The sequence below is a fragment of the Panthera leo genome, chromosome D4, assembly GCF_018350215.1.
Source record: "Panthera leo isolate Ple1 chromosome D4, P.leo_Ple1_pat1.1, whole genome shotgun sequence".
NCBI classification, from domain to species: Eukaryota; Metazoa; Chordata; class Mammalia; order Carnivora; family Felidae; genus Panthera; species Panthera leo.
In genome coordinates this window covers 91,152,531-91,167,403 of record NC_056691.1, presented here as the reverse complement: position 1 = coordinate 91,167,403, position 14,873 = coordinate 91,152,531, and the positions used below count along the sequence as shown (strand labels likewise).

Sequence of the window (14,873 nt, the reverse complement as noted above, 5' to 3'; positions counted from 1 at the left end):
GGAAGGGCGGCGGGCCCTTGCCACACCACGGAGGCAGGTAGGGACCCGGCTGTCTCGTACAGGTTGGAACGCTGCTGGGGGTTCCTCCCGGGGCCCTGAGCTCTGCCCTGCCCAGGAGTCTGCACATTTTGGAAAGCTTTGTGGCACCCTGGTCCTGGGAGACCGGAGGTTTTGAGGTCGGCCTGCTCCCAAGGGTCAGAGAAGCCCTGAGTGGGGGAGGCTGGACTGTGGCTGGGTTCTGGAGTGGCCACCTGCCCTCGGGGACGGCTGCTGGGCCTTGATGTAACCCCCCCCCCCCGCCCCCCTGCCCTCCCACCCTCCCGCAGAGCGGCAGGGCCTGTCCGAGGCCAGGTCTCCCTCCTCTCGGGGCTGGAAGACCACGAACCCTGCTGGCCGTCCTGGGGGGCTGGGGGCTGGGGCAGGCGGGGGCTTTCCTTGGGAGCCGCCCCACCTTCACCCGACTTCCCAGCACCCCACCCTGTGGACTACGTCGGTCTGTTGTGGGCGACCCCCACTGGGGAGCAGGGCGTGTGGGCAGGTGACTCAGACGGCCTGAGCCAGGCTTTCCTCAGCAGTGAACTGGGGGGAAAAGAGTTGTGTGTTGGGTTTTTGTCGAGTGGAAAGGAATTGTCCAGCTCATGCCTGGGACACATGCGGGCGGTCGGGCCGGGCCCATGAGAACGGTCCCTGACGGACCTCCAGACCAAGGGGGCTGAGGGACCCCGCTGTGTACCCGCAGCAGAGCCGTGCAGGTGAGCGTGCCTGGGCCAGATGCCCCTCTATCCAGAGAAGGCTCGGGGAGAGTTAGTGCCTCACCCGAGGGCACCAGCCCCTGTCCCCCAGTGAAGGGCCTGAGAGCGCTGGTGATGGTCCTGTTCGGTGGCTCTTGGACCCGACACCCTAGAGCCCCAGACTGGGCATATGGTGGACCTTCTCATCGTGGGCCAGCTGGAAGGGAAGGGCACCGCGTGGCTGGTGGCAGGTGTGTCCTCACAGTTGGGAAAGAGCTGCTTTCTCAGGGGTATGGCCACACCGCGCCAGCCTCACCCTGCCCTGGGGCTGGCTCAGCCCCCAGCTTGTCACGGAGGGCGGCTCCCTGGGGCCTGCTCGCCTGTCTCCTCCCTACCCGGCACCCAGCGGGCAGGCGGCCCCGGAGCCCCAGCACCCAGGCTCCTGCAGGGCACCCCCAGGAGGCCTCGGGCCCCTCGCAGGGCTGGGGAGCAGTGGAGGTGCATCTAGGGCAGAAAGAGAACAAAACAAGAATCCGCCCCCAGCCCCCAGCCCACACCCCGAGTCTTCTTATCTGTTCCGGGGCCTGTTGCAATCTCTTGCTTGGTGCCGTGGGGAAATGCGATGGAGAGATAGTTGTCAGGCGAGGACTGTCTGGGCCAGTCGGACAGGTTTGGTTCCTGCCCGGGGTGGAGGGGAGAACCTGGCCGGAGGTCACTGCCTAGAGCGGGCGGCTCATGTAGGCTCCTTGTGGGTCCTGAGAAAGGGGGCTTTGCACAGAGCAGGGGACTGGCTGGTGGACATAATCGAGAGCAGATTTTGGGTAGAAAATGCCCTACCCAGCCGGAAGTCAGATTTCTGTTAGAACCTTCTGGAACACAGACATGTGCCAGAAGGAGGCAAAAAGGGCTACCCTCAGCTCGGATCCTCTGTTCTTAGAAACTCGTAAATCATGGTTTCTTAGTAAGTTTATCAGTTTTGCCCTGGTGACCTTTGACCTGTCTTATCATAGGACAAGACCTCGGGGACAGTTTGTAGCAAACCCGAGTTTAGCAGGGAGAAGTGACAGCCGAGGAGGAGGCAGAAGATACCAACTGTGACCTGGGCCACCCAGTGAAAGGGTGCCCCGGGGACACGGAGTGGCTGGAGTGTGGCTCTGTCTGCTAGCGTGGGGGAAATGGATCGTGGGATCCTTTTGATAGTCTGGGACATGGCTGGAATGAGCGGTGATGCCTCTGTGTGTTCCCATGGACAGACCCTGGTCACCCGCCACCCGAGGGTCCTCTCCTTCACGGCGGTCCCCACAGGAGGCCGCGTGTCGCTTCTGAGAGGCCACCCTGGTGCCCCACCCCTGGCCTGGGCCACGAGTGAGCTCTTTTCCCCGTCGGGGCTGAAGTGGCAGACTGTCCAGCCCGGCCGGGGTGTCCTTGCCCGGTGAGGATCCCGGCTCAATGAGCCGCAAGCCGGCCGAGAGGCCCGTCAGACTGTCAGCGGCCACCGTCTTCAGGCAGGAGGTGGGCAAGGGTGCGGGGTGTAGTTGAGGTGAGGGACGGGACTTGGGCAAAAGTGTCTCCGCTAACCTGGGCTGGGGTGGAGCTTTTGGGAAGGCTTCCTGGAAGAAGCGACAGTCTATAGGTCCAGACGAGGGAGCAGCCTATGCAGAGGCCTGTGCAGAGAGGAGTCCTGGGTGTGCGCAGGGAGGTCAAGAGCTGAGGCCTGGCAGGTCTCAGGGGCCCCGTATGAAGTCTGGACTTGACCCTGCGGGAATCGTGGAAGCGTTGTGTGCGGGAACCAGACGGTCCAGTCGCAGAGAATTCTCCAGGAATCCCGGGATCTGGCTTTCCAGGCTTCTGTTTGGGTGTGGTTCCAGCAGAGAAGAGCTGCCTTGGGCCCTCCCTCCCCCGCTCTCCTGGGCCTGGTCATCAGTCAGCCCCTTCAGCCCTGGCGGAGACAGGCTGTTCCTGGGGTGGGCCTGGGCCAGGGCTGGGGTCTCCGCGAGGTGGCGCGGCCGCCTTGGGAGTGTTGGCAGGTCTGAGCCTGGCCTGTGTGTGAGAACATGCTGCTCAGGCGGCGGGGTGGGGGTGGGGGGAGCGGAAGCCCTGCGATGGGCGGCCCTGGGCTCAGGGGAGGGGTGGGGGTCCCAGGACAGGAGAAGGGAGGTGCAGGTGGAGCCCTCGGCCAAGCCTCCCCCGACCCCCGCCATGACAGTGGGGCCCGTTCTGTTCAGGGGGCATTTACTGAGCACGCCTGGGTATGGGAGAAGCTTGGGGAAGGCCCAGGAAGAGTTCGGGTCTGCAGCCAGAGAGTCGGGGGGCCGGGCGGGGGCTGGGTGAGGACCAAGGTGCAGAAGTGGCCGTGGAGAGCTGTCCCGGGCCATCGTAGGTGAGAGCGAGGGGGCAAGTGTTCCTTTGGGTTGGGCTCTGGGGGGGGGGGGGGGGGTCCCTGCTCCATCTGAGGGCACCTTAGGGCCAGATTTGAAAGCCACTGGTCTCACTCTGCAGCTGGGGAAACTGAGGCCCAGCAGGGGACACCCAAGGCCATGCAGACCCTGACGAGGGCGTGTCGGGTTCAGTGGCTTTGACGGGGCGCCCTTGGGCCTCTTGTGTTTTGGAGTGCGGCCCTGAGATAATTACGCGGCAGTAATGAGCTAATTAGTCATGGTGGTTGCCCTCTCCCAGCCCCCCAGCCCCTCATTCTCGCCTCAGGGGACGCTGGAGTGTGGCTCTGTCTGCTAGAGGTGTTGGGCCACTGAGGGTGGGACCCCCGGGGAGGTAGCTAACCCCCTCTCCCCATCAGTGGGCCTGGATTGGTTTTTCCTGGCCTGGATGAAGACGGCTCACTGAGTCCGCTGAATACAGAGAATCGTTTGTGGCCCGAATCCCAGGAGAGGGCTGGGTGCGTGTGGCATCGGGGTCCAGGACAAGGTAGGGTTGAGCCCTGGTGGGAGCAGCTGGCAGGCTGCACCCCCGCTCTCACTGGGGTGTGGAAGGTCCTGTGACAGCTCTTGGTGCCCTGGCCCGGGCCCCAGGCCACCTCCCGTCTGTTTCCCTCTCGGGCAGGGCAGCCTGGAAGGGGCCCTGGACGGGCCTGGCCTGTGCAGGGAAGGGACTCGTGCAGCCCGGCTTCCTCATCGCCCCACCAAAGGGCGGCAGAAGGTTCTGGAGCTGCCCGGGGTCCCAAGGCCGGCAAGGGGGCGGGGAGCCAGGCAGGGCAGTGGTGCAGTGACGTCATTCCCAGGGCTAAGTGCCGCTGCAGGCTGCACATGGCAGGCCGGTTTCCTCTCGGCCACTTTGGAGGAGGCCTTTCCCTGAGGCCCTGCTTTCACCGCGCCTTGCCTGGGGGCGGCCCGGGATCCCCGGGAGCCGCGGGGTGCTGGGCCAGCGCCGTACTCGCTGCACACTCGCCTGTTGTCAGGGGTGGGGGCAGAGCGGGCAGGAAGCAGCTGTTCTTTCCCACTGCCACCCCTGCTGGTCGCGGGATGGTGCCCGGTGGCCCTGCACCAGCCTCGGGTGCGAATGTGGCCCCTCTGAGCCCGCTTCCTTTCCCCGGTGTGGGTGCCCACGCCCCTGCAGGTGCCGCTGCCACCGTGGCTCACGGCTCGGGTGTGTGGAAGCTTCATTAGCAACGGAGGAACCTGCTCGGGCGTCGGGCAGGCGGCGCTTTGGCCGCCGGGCCTGCCTCGTGTGGGGCCAGACCTGGATCTGAGGCCGCTGGCTGGGGTCTCACCATCCAGGCCCTGGGGGGCAGTGTGAGCAGGGGCTGCCTCCAGCAGGGCCACGGCCTGGGACCTCCATCCGGGCTGAGGTGGGGCAGGCCCCAGTGGGCGCTGGGCGCTCAGGAAGGCAGGGCCCGCTGGGACCGCGATCTGGGGCAGGGGAGGCTGGGGGGAGGGGGTCCCTTCCCCAGTGGCTGTCAGAGCCCCAGCTGAGCCCTGTCTTTCTGGTCTGGGGTCCGGGAGCCCCCTCCGGGTGGTCTTGGAATCCAGGAAGCCTGGCAAGTTTTCTGGGGTGCCTCTAGCCGGAGGAGCCCCCACACCGTGCCTGGCTTGGGCCCCCCACTGCCTTTCGTAAGCTCCTCCTCTCCCCGGCTCTCGCCAGGTCTTATCTGATGGCAGAGAGCGGGCCTTTTGGTGTCAGACTTGACTTTCCCACGTGCCCTGCCATCTGACTCATCACGTTAACGCAGTAACCGTTTTGCTGATTTGTTTATCGGCTAATGTTTCTGGAACTTTCTCTGGGTCAGGCACCTGGTCTCAGAGCCAGAGGGGAACTCAGAGATCCTGTTCTCATTTCACAGATGGGGAAACTGAGGCCTCCCTCGAGGCAGGTGGCTGTCTCTGTGCTGTTCCCCCCCCCCCCCCCCCGGGCACCACCCTGGGTCCCATGACCAGCTCGAGCTGAGGGCCTACTGCGTGCAGAGGCTCATCTGAGGACCTGCCCCACTGTCCCGTGCATCCCACCGCATCCTTCTCTCCCTAAATGTCCCCGTGTGGCGTCCATGCTCCATTCAGCCCCGGTCCCTCCGGTGGGGGGTGCGGGCTGTCTGGGGCTGGGACACAGTGTCGGGCAGGTGCAGGTGACAGATAGGGCTGCAGGCATGGAGGTGCTGGGGCTCCCGGAGACGAACGCCTCTAACACAATTCATCAGGGACTGTTTGCTGCTGGTGGTCACACGGTCATTCGTTGGTAACGAGCTTTGTGGCACCATAATTTGTGCCTCTTAATTGCCAAGCAAGCACCTAATGGCTCTGGAGGTTCCTTGTTTGGGAACAGGCTTGTGGCTCTCAGGGCTGCCTTCCTTCCACCTAAGTGACTAGGTGGTGGTAGAAGCTTCCAGAACAAGAGCTCAGAGCCTGGGCACCTTGGGTGTCCTCCTGGTCTAACCCGGGCTGGAGATTCCCCTGCCAGTCTGCAGACTGGGGACAACAGTGTCCCCTGCAGCGAGCACCCTGGGGAGCCGGGATGCTCCCACAGCCTTGCTGGGCGGGCGTCTTGGCTCCTGTAGGGACAGCCCCGCAGTGCAGCCATCGAACTTGGCCCGCTCCCAGCCCTGAGCTCGCCCCTGGCTGGCACCGCCTCTCCTGGCCTTTGTCCCACTTCCCGTGTGGGTTGGGAGGGGACGCGGCTCCGGTCGGATGGCGAGCGGTGCTTGTCCAGGCTGCGGTGGTGCTGCCCCGCCTGCCTTCTGTGGGTCCCCGTTGTCCTTGGGCTAACCTGCATCCCTGGCCCCTGCCCCGCCTGGAGCCTCAGCCCAGGTGCACGCGTCCCGCAGCCTGGACCAGCCCCACAGGGGGCTCTGCTGGATGGGGCATCTCCTGGACCCCTTCCCAAGTCGGGGTCCCCGTCGGATGCTCCCACAGCCCCCAGCATCTCTCCCTTGTGCCCCAAGCTCCATGGCTTTGGTGGCTTGTCCCCACCTGGCTGTGAGCCCCGAGGGGGCAGGAGCCACGCCAGGCTGGGCACAGGGGCCCCTGCGGCCAGTCCCTCTGAGCAGGAGAGGCAAGAGGCCCCTCCGGAGTGAGACTTGGGGTCTGTGTGGGAGCCGGGCCCACCACCACTTTCTGTGTGGCCCTTGCTGGCCGTAACTGAGCCAGGCCACGGGACTTCACCTCGCTCTCACCGCCCACCCGAGCCCGTGCCCTGCCTCCCTCCCACACCCCTTTCTTCCTGCCCGGGCTCTGCTGACACTGTTATATCACCAGGAGCGCCTCCCCTCCTGGCGGTGCCGGGTGCTCGTTTCTGCAGCGCTCCGCCTGGGGACACAGACCCAGCCGGGGGGCACCGTGTCTGGTGATGGGTGTAACCCGAGTGATGGCTGCGGGCCAGTGGGGCGGCAGGACCTCGTGGCTCTCCGTCCCCACACATCCAGCCACGGCCGGCCTGCTTCCGAGGCGTCCCCTTCCCTGCGGAGCCCATGGGGCCGTCCGCCCACCCCTTCCCTGCCAGGAGGGGAGGGGTGGAAAGCGCCCATTTAGAGGATCCGCTGATTTCGCCGCTCACCGGTTTCCCGTCTGAGCGCCCATCCCTGGCGGGCTCGAGGTGGACCCGGCACGCAGGCTCTCTACCGAGTTCTGGCCCGCTTCTCACCCCTCACCCATGCGGGGGCTCCCGTGTCTGCGTGGCTGTTTGCTGCCGTCTGGGTTCTGTGACTTTCTGCCACCATCTCCAGGAAGGCCCCAGGTGGTGCCCGCGGCCACAGGGCCGTGTGAAGCTGCGGCGAGGACTCCGCCAGGAGCCGGGCATCCCGAGCCGGGCTGGGTACTGAGTGCGCGTCGGCGCTCGGCTAATGCGGTGGCACGGCTGCCCGTCTGCCTGGGCGCGGTCGGCGTGGCCCCTGGGTCCTCGGGACGGCCCCGCGCTGCCCCTTGCTGACGCGGACGCCGACGCTGAGGGCGCCCGGTCGGGAGGGCGCGCTGGGCCTCCTCACGTCCAGGGCGGCGCCCGCTTTCCGGCACACGCGGGTTCAGGCCGCGGACTCTGGAGTGAGCCTCGGGCTCCCTACGTTCTGTAATCCCCACTCGTTTTAGGAGTGGTGTTGTGACTGATCTTTTTTTCCCTCCAAATGTCAAGCTGAATTAAGGCCTCTTCTCACTGAGCTGAGCTTCCAAGGTTCACGGCGTCTTGTCGGAGGTGCAGGTGCTCAGGGACAGGGTGTAGGAGCCGTGGGGCGGGACCTCATGGGCCCCGGGCGGGGCAGAAGGTCAGGTGAGCGTCTGACGTGCGGGGGCCTGGAACCCCAGTGGGGACAGGCCAGGTGATCTGCTAAGAGGATCCAGGATGGGCCTTTGCTGACACCAATGACAGAAGCCCCTTTCGGGTACCTGCCTGTCACGGGCACTGTCCCTGCTCGGGTGGCAACAGCCTAACAGGGCAGTTTACAGTTTGGAAGCTGAGGCCCCGACGGGTCGGACTGGGATTCTCACTGGGGCCTTGTCCTGCTCGCCTGGCCTTGGCCTCCTCTGGGACTTCTGGGTGGCTTCCTGCTGGAGGTGACCTGGGCCGGGGTCGGGGAGGTGGTGGCGGTGGGCCCTGAGTGCCCGAGGCGGAGCTGGCCTCCTGGCCCCGGCTGGAGAGCATTATGGATGAGGACGTCTGTCCCTTCTCGCTGCTTCCCCTGCCTCTCAGAGGAGAGCAGGCAGGCCGGAGAGAGCTGTGCCCTGTGCCCGGGCACCCTGTGTGAGGGGCCAGTCCTGCAGTGTCTGGGGGGCGGGGGGGGTGGTTCCTATGGTGAAGGCTGTGCGGGTTCGGGTGGGGAACGGAGCTGGGGTCGGGGTGCAGGTTGCGCCCCAGGCCTCGGGGAGAGCATCCATGCGTGCCGTCTCACAGGGTCCTCCCGAGAACCCCCTTTAAAGACGAAGAGGTGGAGACTCAGGGCCACAGCCCAGTAGCCCACCTGTTCTTTGCTTTGGGGGCAGTGGTACCTGGGCGGGTGAGCCAGAGAGGTAGCACCCGGAGCATCAGCCATCCCAGCCTCGGGGACACTTCGGCAGGTGCACCTGCTCCGAGAAAAGCAGCTGTACCGCGCGTTCCGAGAGAGCTGACCGTTCGTGGCTCATCCGGGGTCTTACACACACCGGCCTCAGCGTGGATGGGGCGCTCTGGGGCCGTGTGTGGCCAGGCCCCCTGCTCCACCCTCTTCAGCTGTTGCTAGCTGGACGAGGCCAGTGCCAGGCCCCGGGGTTTGTGCCGTGTGTGGACCGGGCTCTTACTGACCCTCAGTGCACCTGGGATGGGACAGTTGGTTTGACCTTAGTGGCTGCAGACCCTGGCCAGGCGTGGCTGTGAGGGGCCAGGCAGACTCAAGTAGGGGCACTTGGAAGGAAAGGAAGATGTGTCAGGCAGGAAGAATCCCCCCACCCCATCATCCTGCCCAGCTCAGGCCTGATTTGGGGAAAGAGTCCCACGTGGGGTGGGGCTGGCCAGGGAGGTACATGCAAATGCTCAGCAATGAAGCTGGGTCCACTATGGGGGGTGGATCGGGGGTTAGGGGTCAGGTGAGTGACCTCTAGGAGCAGTATTCTGTCCTGGCTGGAGCCTCAAGACCACGGGATTTTGCTGGCACCCCCTCCTTCCTGGAGGGGTTGGGTGGGCACCTCCTCAGCATCTCGGGCCGGCCCCCGGGTGCTTCAGCAGCAGCCCGGGAGAGGTGCCCCTGCCGGGCACAGACGGGAGACTGAGGCTCGGAGACGCGGGGGCCGCAGCGGAGGGGCTGCGGTCCCGGGGTGGGGGGTGTCTCTGCTCCCGTCCCGCCTGGGTGGTCTCGGGCGCGCACGCGTGGGGCGGGGCAGCGGCCTGTGCTCTCCCACCCTCCCGGGTCCACGGGCCTGGGCGCGGGCTCAGGAATCCCACATTATCTCAGGCCGCTTCCAGCTCCCTCAGCAGGGCGCGGGGCCGCTCCCCTCTCGCACCACCGGCCACATCTGGATCGCATTACCTCGGGGTGTCGGCGGCACAGCGGCCGGCCGCGGCGGGCTCCCGGGGGCAGCGGAAGCAGCCCCCTCCCCAGCACCGGCCGCGGCTGCCACCCCCCACCCCCCCCAGCCCCGGGCCCCTCTGGACGGGAGAGGCCGGCCTGGGGCCAGTGTGGCCGTGGGAGGGCGGGGACGACCGTCCCTCCCCAGGGGGTGTGCCCCCCTCCCCGCCCATGAGGAGCCGGGTGGGGCTGGAGAGGGTCTCTGTTGGCCTGGTCTTCCAGCTTCGGGGGAGTAGCGCCTGGAAATCCAGCCTCAGGGTGTGAAGGGCCCCGGAGACACTGTCCCCGCGACAGCTGCGACGACGTGGGCGTGCGGGGAACTGAGCCCCAGAGAGGTGGATCCCTCGCTTGAGGCCGAGCAGTGCCCCGGCGGGCCCTGCGGGGCTGTGGACGCCGTGCGCCCTGGAGGGGCAGCCGGGGCGGCGGCCTTGGGCCTTGGTGGGCGGGTGGTGCAGAGCAGGACCCGGCCGCCTGGAGACCGGGTGTGAACCCAGGCGGGCTCTTAGCCCCCTGCCAGGCCGTCGGGGCCTTTGGGGTGTGTCCTGGGCGTGGAGCCTGCCTTCATGCTGCCTCCCAGGCCTTCACTTGCCCCCCCCCCCGCCCCCCGGGCAGTGGGCGTGTGTGGGCGCACACACCCGCCCAGGGGCACAGCGCGTCCTTAGCGCCGGCGGGTGGAGGGCTTCGAGGGGCGACGCCGTGCCGGCTTCTCCCTCACCAGGCGCCACCCCAGGACCTGCCCAGCCCGGTTCTGGCAGCCCCGCTCAGCCAGCACTTTTCGCTGACCCGGCAGGAACTGCTAATTAAGCTAATAGTTCCCAGAGCTCCCTGACATCAGTTGATGGTATCGGCCTTGCGGGAGACTCTGCGATAAGACGCTCTCTGCCTGCTTGGCGTAATTTGTCATTAAACAAACACCGCTTGGCTCGCTCTGGGGCCACCTCTCCCCTCCTCGGAGAGGCCGCCTGTGTGGTTGTACTCCAGGCCTGGGCTGCCCCGCGAGGGCACCCCGCTTCTGCGACGCCCGGGAGCCTGGCTGCAGCGGGTATGGATCTGGCGGGGGAGGTCTCCCCAGCCCCTGGGGACTCTTCCCAGTGTCTGAGGGGTGAAGCAGGGGGCTTCCCCAGCCCCATCCTGGGGAATAGCAGCCTGCAGAAGATGAACAGCAGGGCGGTGGTCCCCGTAAAGCTACACCTCGTCGTGGACCTTGTCTGAGCGGGCCCCTGTCCCTGCAGCGGCCTCCTCCCAGTGAAGGAGGGAGGGAGGCCACACGCCTGGGTGTGTGGCCCTACTTGCTCCCAGCTCTTGCTCCCTCGCTGCCCGGTGCCCCCACAGGCTCCTCGAAGGGCTGCTCAGGGCTTGACGGGGGCGTGGCCAGGCCTCCTTCCAGAAAGAAGGGCAGCGGTCCCAGGGCTCCGATGAGGGTGCCCCTGTGGGCCTGGGGGCTCCCTCCCAGCGCCGGTCACCCCCTGCCAGGGGGCCTCCCTGTGCTCTGATGCGGTAGAGATGCTCCCTGTGGAGTGAAAAGGCCCAGGCAGCAGAAGGTTCCGGAAAGTTGGCTGTCTTGCCTCTCGAGAGAGAGCGGGTGTGCTGTTCTGTGGGTGGTGCACACGTGTGTGTGTGCACGTGTGGCTGTGGGGGTTGGTGGCCGCCACACCTCTGAGGGCCTTTTGGGCCCTGCTGTCCCCACGAGCTCCCCACCCAGGGCCCCCTTCCCCGCACGTGCTGCCTGGGCTTGGAAGTCATGGGCCTGGTCCACGGTTCCACCAGGGGCGGCTGGGTGACCTTAGCGCATTCCCCCCGGGCCAGGCGGGCCTCCGACCCCACGCTGCCCCACCGTCTCCTGCAGCCTTATGGCCTGGAGGCGGCAAGGGGGGTCGGGGAGGCCGAATCGGGAGACCCCTCCTCCCAGCTCGAGGCCCCATCTAACCCGGAAGCTTGCACGCAAACACATGGGTGTGCACGCACGCACACACACACGTACGCTCGCACGGGGACCCCGACTCGCGTGGGCCGGTGTGAGGAGCAGGTGGCAGCCTCGGCTGGGCGTGTGGGGGGGGGCGCCTGACTGCCTGACTCCCCGGATCTGGCCTCGGTCTCCTGATGTGGGGACAGGAAGGAGGCCCGCCCGTCCTCACCAGCGGATGCCTTCAGGGGCCTCAGGGGGCCGTGTGGGCTGATGGTTTGGATGTCCTCGGACCTGAGCTTGAACCCTGGCTCCACTGCCGCCTGGCAGAGCCTGCTCTCCCCCCACAGGCTCCCCTCTGGCCGGCTGCTCCCCTGCCCTGAGCGCCGGGCTGCCTTCGGCCCCACCGGCCCCTCCTGTTCCCGGTTCTCCGTGAAGCCCTTCCGGGTCCCCAGAACCACACCGGGCCTCCCTGCCCCTCGACCCCTAATTCCCTCCTTTGCGTGCTGGTTCACCCTCTGTCTCCCGCAGTGGGCTTTCTGCCGTGTCCCCACATCGGGTGTGGAGGGCAGGCCAGTCACCCCTCGTTTGGAGTTCTGTGTCTCTCTGTTGGTGCGGCCTGGCTGTGCTGAGCCCTTGGGGATTTCAGGGAGCCAGTTGCAGCTTGGCAGCCCCAGTCATCCTTCTTCGTCACCCTGAGCTGTCCCCGGCAGTCGTCTGTGCTTTGTGCGGGACGCAGGGGTGGGGGCGCCCAGACAGACATGTGGCCCCTTGGAGCCGGTGGTGAGGCTGCAGGGTGGGCGGGGCCGGCGGAGGCAGGCTCTGGGGGCTGGGGGGAGGGGGTTGGAGGGAGGGACGCTCCTGGGCCAGCCCTGCTAGGAGAGGACACGGCCAAGAGGGGAGGTGGTGGAGGGCGTACCGCAGTCACGGAGGGAGGCAGTGGCCAGCCCGGGGTCCGCTCTGCTAGCTCATTCGGGATTCGATGCGTACCAGGGGCCTGGGGCAAGGCCACGTCCAGCTGAATGGTGGGTGGCGGTGCCGGGAACCCTAGCCCCCGAGCTGGAGATACAGCTGCGGGGGGAGTTGGTTGCAGCTGGGGCCCCTGGGCCGGCTCTGGGGTCAGCAGGTGGCAGGACCCTAGGCCGGTAGCAGACGGTCCCCGCTCCCCAGGGATTTACCCCTAAAGCTGATCTGCTTTCCCACCCGACCCCCACCCCAACCACATTTTTGCCCTCCAGCTGGCCCCATGGAGGCAGCTGGGTGTGGGTCAGAGTGGGGTCCCTGCCGGCCCGCTCCTGCAGGTATGTCCTTGGGGGAGTCCCTTGCCCTCGCGGGGCCTCAGTGTCCTCCTCTGTGGGGCGGGACCTCCCTGAGAGTTCAGTGGGACCGTTTTCCTGGAGCACGGGCCCCACTCTCGTTTTGCTTATAACTCAGCAAAGCGGTATAGGCCGCAAGCAGGCCCTGGGCTGGGCAGTGCAGAGGGGCGCGTGTTCGCTCAACTTGACCGGCCGCCGTGTCAGCTGAGATGGCCTGGCGAGGTCTGGGCTGGCGGGGTGCCCCGAGGCCCCGACCTCGCCCCGGCAGGCCCGCAGGGGACTCCTGTCGCTGTTTCACAGCCGTGGCTCACAGGCCTGGGACAGAGCCTGGTGGCTGATGCTAGGCCTGGTGCCCCCTGGCTCACTGGGCCTGCAGCCCGGCGCAGGGGTGTGGCAAACCGGCTTTGGGGGTGGCCTCTGCACCTTTGAAATGACCCAACCCTTGTGTCCGCGAGTCCCTGAGGACAAAGGATGTCACCCAAGTTGGGGGACGGTGAGGGGAGGGGGCCGAGAGCGCTGTGCCCGAGGCCAGCATCCCCACTGCGTGGCACGGCGTGGCAGGCGGGTGGCCTGACAGGATGGCAATGGCTCTTCCCGGGTGCCTGCGTGTTGAAACCAGTCGCTGACGTGGCCCGCGGTGTTGAAATAAGTGCTCACGGGTTTCCCAACATCCTGCCAGCCCGTCACAGGACCCGGTGTCGGGAGCCTGGTGCAGCCTGCGCCTCCCTGTCCGGGGTGCCCGGCTCCCCGCTTCCTCCCCGAGGAGACAAGGAGAGGCCGCCCGGGGCTCTGGCAGCGCTCGTGGCATCAGGAGGGGGTGACATTACTCCGGGCCCACGTAGTCCTTGTGACCTGCCCATCTTCCATAGATCACTGGGCTTTGGACTGGGGGAAAGGGCAGGATTTGAACCCAGAGCTTGGAGCCTGTGCTGCTGCGGCCTGCAGGGCAGGGAGGAGAAGGGAAGGGAAGGGAAGGGAAAGGAAAGGAGGAGCAGAGGCAGCCCGAGGACATCTCTCCAGCCTGGTGGGCGTGCACCAGTCAGGTAGCCGATGGTGCAGCCGAGGGTCCCGGCCCCTGCGCCCCCTGGGGACTGGCCTGGCTGAGCGTGGGCCCCTTTCTGGGCCGACCTCCTGTTGAGGAGATGGTGGAAAGTGGGGGCCCTGGAGCAGGGCCTGGTGCCTGGGACCGCCCTGCAAGAGGGCAGACAGCGGCCGCGATGGCTGTGGTGACTGGTCACCCCCTGTGCTCCAGGCCCTTGACTTTGGGGGGATCGTGGAGCCTTCCCATAACCCCTAGGGTTTGCATGCTCATGCTTGGTGTTTAGGGGGGAAATGGGGCTTCGAGAGCCCAAGTGACCTGCTGGGGTCACACCACCAGTGGGCAGGAAACCCCGCCCACACTTCTGGACGGTGAAGGCCACCCTCCCTGGGGTTCTTCTGGGTCAGACCGCGAGGACACGGTATGGTGGGAGAGTGTGATCTCGGGGGCACACCCCAGCTCTGCCCTTCTGAGGTGGGCCACCTCGGGCGAGTGGCCCAGGGTCCCCACGGGGACTCTGCCAACCCGGGCACAGAGTTGGTTGAGAACACTTCCAAGGTCTGGCTCTCTGGGTGTAGGCGAGCAGGACAGGGCCTCGCAGGACAACGAGGCCCCTGCTGCGGGGACGGAGGGGCCCGGGCTTCTGGGAACCTGTGGTCAGGCCTCACCCTGGCTGTGGCGTCTGACTGTCGCTCGTCAGCAGGGGAGGGGCGCTGGAGACTGGTCTCTTATGGAGGAGGAAGCAGGTGCCCAGAGACGATGATGGGCTGGGTCTGGGCCACACAGCGAGGCAACCGCCAAGCCTGGGGCCGTGGAGAAGGGGGTGTCGGGAGACCTGGGCTCTGGTAAGGTGGGAGTCCCTGTGGTTGGGGTGGGGAGGATGTGGGTGACACTTGGGCTGGGACTGCCGTGGTGGGAAGGCCCGTGGCCCCCGGAGTGGCTCCTGGTTATTGAGCACCTGCCGTGCGCCAGGGCCGCGCTCAGCCACCCCGCTTCCGTCCTGAACTGTGTTCCAGATGAGAACGTCCTAGCCCAGGGGGGTGACGTCATTCCCTGTGGCTTATGGCCAGGAGGGGGTAGGACTGGACTTGGGGCCTGGTCTCAATGCCTCCTGCTAGCAGGGGTCCCTGCATCTGTCTGCCGGCCTCCCTGGGGTTGTGGCAGGGGTGTCTGTCCCGTTTGCACAGAGTGCAGGGGTTGGTTTGGAGGGGAACATAGAAATCTACTGTGTTATAGCTGGAGGAAGGCGAGTGGTTCCTCTTACAGGAAGCCTTCCTTGATGTCTGCTCTCAGATAAGAGTACCTTTTCTCTGTGGGCTCCTGGAAGGGTCTCCGTGTGAGTCTGGACTACGTGTCCCGGGGCAGGGCCCGGCCTTGTTTATCTGCCTATTCCTAGCACGGGTGTCAGTGGGGA

The 14,873-nt window shown here is 66.4% G+C and overlaps 1 protein-coding gene across 5 annotated transcripts in view; it reads left to right on the top strand.

Annotated features, from left to right (window-relative positions):
- The window catches only part of RXRA (retinoid X receptor alpha), a 94,502-nt gene that overhangs the window by 30,075 nt on the left and 49,554 nt on the right, over window positions 1-14,873 (top strand). The window contains exon 1 of one of the 5 annotated variants that reach the window (XM_042913551.1): window positions 13,443-13,463. The exons of 3 other annotated variants lie outside the window; for them this stretch is intronic. The gene's annotated coding sequence lies outside the window, so the exon portion shown is untranslated. Of the gene's footprint in view, window positions 1-13,442; window positions 13,464-14,078; window positions 14,305-14,873 lie in introns of those variants that run through there. One more of the 5 variants, XM_042913548.1, reaches the window with a different exon arrangement.